Below are 5,939 nucleotides of genomic sequence, written 5' to 3'. Positions count from 1 at the left end.
TTCATTCCTTTCCAAAGTTGGTAATAGCTTCTACACAATGGGCCTCACATATTTTGTTCAAATCTCATTTATGTACTTAGTGTGTATTTTTGTATTACACTGCTTTGTGTTCATATAAAGAGCTATCTTGCTGGACAGTGAAATCCATCACTTGAGGAGCCATATCTTTCAGGTTCTCCCAATGCCCAATCTATGGCTTTGTAGTTACACTCACTCAGTAAGTACTTTAAAAAGTTTGTTAAATTTAATTGAATTATCAGCAAATACTTTTAAATACCCACTGTGTAACAGGTACCCAGCTAAATTTATGAGTTTCTAATGTTTTCAAGGAGCTGTGCTAAGTTATGGGCATAATATGGGTTTTCAGTCTACTTTGGTAGACAGGATATAGACAAAAATTGCCAAATAGGAGAAAACAATTTATTCTGAATTTTAGCTATATAATATAGACAATAAGCCTATGATCACTAAGTATCTGGATAGTCCAAGAAGCCTTCACAGTGCTTGAGTTGGGTCTTTGGAGGAAGAAGATTTGGAAGCTCTAATGTTGACCCTACCTCCACATTGTAAATAGAATCTCTTCTTTTCACTCAGTCATCTACTACCCCAGTTCATGCTCATATCAATTCCTACCTGGTATATTGCAATAGCCTCTTACTGCAGTCTCCCTACTCCAGATCTCTCTTCCCATCTACTCCAACCCATCCTCCACACAATTGTCAAACTGCTAATTTCTAAAATATAGATCTGACCAAATCACTTGCAACTCCAAAATTATTAATGGCTCCTTATTGCCTGGAGGATAAAATATAAATCATTTGCCTGGAACTGAAACTACTCTGCAAGCTGGATCTACCTTTCTGCTCTTAGTTCATGTTATTCCTTTTCAGACACTCCTCTCTTCAATCAAACTGGCCTACTAGCTATTTTCTTTTTGTGACATCTCCCACTTTACTTTTGTAAAAAATGGCTCATTTCTACCATATGCTTGCTCTTTTCCTTAGTTTAATGGAATTTCTTCAAAGCACAGCTCAGATTACCTGTTCTTTCAATGGCCTTTCTTCATACTTCTTGAAGTATGGAAGGCGACATAATATAGTGAATAGAGAGATGACATTAGAGCCATGAAGACCCAGTTTCAAATCCCATTTCTGACACATAATGGCTCTGTGTGCTGGGCAAATCATCTAAAACTTTCAGTACCATAAACATTGTTCAAACAACAGAAGTTGTCATAATGATAATACTGCATTGGTAGAGGGAATTTTCATTACCAATGAAAGTTCCCTCTTACCAATGAAATCTGAGTTAATCCCTATTCCCTATATTGTATTTACTCATATAAGCATGTGTGTGTAAATATTACTTGTCTTTGTATTTTTATTGCTAGCACAATGCCCTACTTGGTACAGTATATGCACTTCACAAATATTCATTAAATTCAAAGGAATTTCAAGGAATTTGGATGATGAAGTTTGTATGACAACATAAGACTGGAAGACTAATGTCAAGGAGAATATAGGAAAATAAGGTTGGGACCTCTTCTGCACATAGCTGATGCTCAGTGAATATTGACAGGAAGGCAAGAGCATAATAGTAGTATTCTTAGTACTTTTAAGGTGTAAGCAAAATAATTGAGCCTCACAACTATTCTATGAGGTCAGTGTTAAAAAATATATCTATGGTTTAACATGAAGTAATCTGTGCATAATTATCCAACAAGTAGGTATCAGGGGCAGGTTCTGACCTTAGATTTCCTTTGATTCATGGACTTGTTTCTGCTCTTCCAAGGAGGGATATCATATTATGATGAATCTCTTAGAAGTTTGGAATTGATTTTATAGATAGAATTATCTATCATTAATTTGTTAGTAGGAGGTGTCAAGAGGTACTTACTAAAGGTTACTGATTGATTGACTGCACAAAGCTGCATATTGGAAGGATCAGTTATATAGCCATGTACAGGATCGAACAGTGAAGACTAGAGCAAGGAATATAAGTTATAAGACTGGGGTTATAATAGTCCAGGCAGAAGCTGAAAAAGACTTAAACAAGGATGGGAAGAATGGGGAGAGTGGAAGGAAGAAATGAATATGAGATATTACAAAAGAAGCAGCAACAGGGCTTATGACTAAGTAGATAATGGAGGAGACAGAAGAGGAACCAAGTAAAAGGCTGACTCCCAAGGCTAGCTAATGGGGAAAAATAACACTTCAGAAAGAAAACAAGAAGTCCCAACACAATTGATTTTGGGGAAAAGGTGAGGTGGTTAGTTTTAGACATGATGGATTAGAGGTTATCTCTCCACTCCAATGTATCATCCACACAGATGCTAAAGGGATAAAGCACTATTGGGGTCATGTCATCTCCTACTCAACAGATACCATTAGCTTTCTGTTAATTCTCAGATCAACCATGTCTCCTTTTGGCACTGAAAGGCCTTTCCAAACTGGACTTTATCTTTCCAGTCTTCTTACACAAGACTCCCTTTTGTACTCTTTATGTTCCAATCATGGTAGTCTACTTGTTCGTCACTCAAAATACTCTCTTGTTTCTGTGCCTTGGAAATGTTAGAAATGCTTTCCTCCCTCACCTCTATTTTTTAGAATCCCTGAATTCCACCAGCAAAAGTAATAGCTAATACCTGTAGTCTTTAAAATTTTTCAAAGTGCTTTACAAATCCATTCTCATTTGATTTTCACAACAACCGGGAGTTAGGTGCAATTATTGTCCACCTGTCCTTAATGAGGAAAGAGAAACTGAGAAAGGTTAAAGAGCTAATCCTGGGTCACACAGTTAGTGTCTGAGGCTGCATTTGAACTCAAATCTTCCCGACTTCCATTCCGACAATATCCACTACCATGTAGGTAGCTAAGTAAGTTAGCTAAGGTAAGCTAACATTTAAGTTTCACCACAAATGCCATTTTCTTCAGGTCCTACCCAGCTATAAGTATCTTCACTTCTAAGATTATTTTATATCTAATCTATGTGTTATAGACAGCTAGGTAGCACAGTGGATAGAATGCTGGGGCTGAAGTCAGGAAGATCTTCCTAAGTTCAAATCTAGCCTCAGATACTTACTAGCTGGATGACCTTGGGCAAGTCATTTAACTCTGCTTACCTCAGTTTCCTTATCTGTAAAATGAGCTGGGGAAGGAAATGCCAAATCACTCCAGTATCTTTGCCAAGAAAACCCCAAATGGAGTCATTGAAAAGTTAGATACAACTGAACAGCAACATTCTTTATAGTAGATACATAGTTGCTTTTCTCTGTATCCATTATCTCTCCCATTAAAATGTAAGATTCTTGAAATAAAGAGAGTACATTTAAAAAATTGTCTTTGTATTATTCCCAGTGCTTAGCTCAATATGTGGCACATAGTAGATACTTAATGAATGCATGTACATTGGCTGCTTGATTGACATGCAGGTGCCCATATCTATTGAACAGCTAGAGGTAAAGGACTAAATCTTGGGATGCAGATCAGGTGATATAGCTACGTAGACCACTGGCTTCAAAAAGATAGTTACAGTACTCAATCCAGAGTTCAGAGACTTGGTCAGTATCTGTGAGAGGAAGTGAAAAGAAGAAAAGAAATGGAGCAAGAATGGAAGTTCGAGAATATGGGCATTGTGAAAGAGACAGAAAAGGTACAACCAGGGAATTGAGACCAAAGTAAGACAGTATAATGTCATGGAAATAAGGGAGGAAACAATTTTTATGAGGGACAATGTTATGGAAATAAGGGAGGAAACAATTTTTATGAGGGAGTGATCAACATAGTGGAATATTACTAGATTAAGGAGAAAAAAAACAAAGAAAAAAATCATTGGATCTCTGGTGACTTTGGCAAATACAATTTTAATCATGTGGAGAGTGGCAAAAGTCAATTCAAGGAATTAAAGTAGCAAGTGGATATTGGGGAAATTTAGGCTTATAAAAGTTATTCAAAAATTTGGCAATGAAAATAGCATGAAAGTAGTAGTTGGAGGAAATAGTAGGGTTTAAGGAACTTAAATTTTTTTCAAATATGAGATATGCACATGTTTATACTTTATTTGGGGAGAAAAAGGGGGAAAGAGAGAGAAAGAGATTGAGATTGTAAATACTGAAAGAGTGAGAGAACAAGATTTCAGAAGTGTCAGTGGAATTACGAATACAGGTGGAGGGATTAGTCTTGAAAGAAGGAGGGGTATACCTTACTCTGGATGACATAAAAGAAGGAACAAAAATGGGCAAAAATAGAGAAATTATTAAATCAAGAGATTCATATAGAAACAGTTTGAAGCAAGATAAAGAGTGTGGCTAGAAAGACATGTTTTAGAAAACTATACTATAAATATACAATTGATGAGCTATCTTGTCTCTTAAGACTTTGGGGAATGAAATTGTCCAAATTTTTAGAAGTCAATTGAATTTGAGATCCATGCAGATGGGTTATGAATGTATTTTTTCAGAAGAATGTTATTCTCTTCCCTAACTGGGCCATTCTTTCTTACTGATGAACTTTTAAAATTCAGTTTAAATAGCAAGGCTGCATCCCCAGAGGGAGATCTCCATGTGGAGAAAATCAAGGATTGAAGTGAAGAAAAATTTCCCAATAATTAGAGTATACAAAATGGAATGACTTGCCTTGGGTGATGATAGATTTCCCTTTCTTGGCAATCTTCAAGCTCAGACACTAGATGATCATTTGCCCAACAGGTTATAATGGATATACTTTCATAGGTAGGATAAATAAAATGATTACCAAGATCCTTTCCAATTTCTGAATCTTGTGATCCTGTGATTTCACCAATAATACTGATGTTATTATTTCTCTTGACTGTGTCAATTGGAATATCATGGTTGGGTTGTAATAAACAACAGTGAAGCTTCTGTTTTTCCTATATTACAATACCACTTACAGTTTGTTGACTACTGATAGTGCAGGCAGATTCCAATTCCCTTAAGAGTACTGCTGTAGGACAATGTCAACAGTATTAGTGTTCCACAAACAGAAGATATGTTTAACTCAAATATTTAAATGCAAATTGTGTTTTGCTTCAGAGTACATCTGAAGACACCCTTGTGCTTTTAGTCGCAGATAGCTACTGGGAGAAATTGACTTTATGAAATAACATCAAACATTTTCTCTCAATAGAATCTCCCTTGCTAAATATGGTTGGTTTATCTACCTACCGATTGGTGGAAGTCTCCTTTGATGCTGATAGGGATGACATTGATGAAATATGCTCATGGTAGCAAGAAAGGTTCCCTAGCTACAAAGAAAATGGCTTGATCACCATAATTCCTGGTGAATAGAATGAAGAGAGTTCTAGTTTGTCATCAGAGAAGCTCTATTTGGAGCTCCCTCCTTTTATCCTTCCCCTTCACCCCCCCCCCCAGCCCACACACACAGAGTGATCCAATAACATTGGCTTTCCAGCTGTTCTTAAAGCAAGACATTCAGTCTCCTGATTCTGCATTTCCCCTGGTTGTCCCCCATATCTAGAATTCTCTCCCTCCCCATCTCTGCAATCAACATTCCTTCAAGTCCTAGCTACAACCTTACCTTCTACAGGAATCCTTCCCCCACTTAATTCTAGTGCTTTCCCTCTGTTGATTATCTCCATCATCTCCTGTACTTGTAGCTTGTTTGTTTGTTGTCTCCCCTATTAGATTAAACTCCTGAGATCAGTTTCTTGACCCATTCCTTGGCACAGTGCCTGGTGCATAATAGGAGTTTAATCAATTTTATTGCTTGCCTGCCTGATCTAGGCTATCACCTTTATAACTTTGGGCAAGTCACCTCTTTGCACCTCATTTTCTTTTTCTATAGAATGAGAGAAGTGAACTACCTCTAAACCTTCTGGTTCTAAATCTAGGATTCTATAATCTCTGCCCTTGAGCCATATGGCCAAGCATTTACTGTGAGTGTGAGGTATACTTGGAGATT

Source organism: Antechinus flavipes, chromosome 3 (genome assembly GCF_016432865.1).
Source record: "Antechinus flavipes isolate AdamAnt ecotype Samford, QLD, Australia chromosome 3, AdamAnt_v2, whole genome shotgun sequence".
Lineage (NCBI taxonomy): Eukaryota > Metazoa > Chordata > Mammalia > Dasyuromorphia > Dasyuridae > Antechinus > Antechinus flavipes.
Note: the sequence above shows the minus strand (reverse complement) of the source record.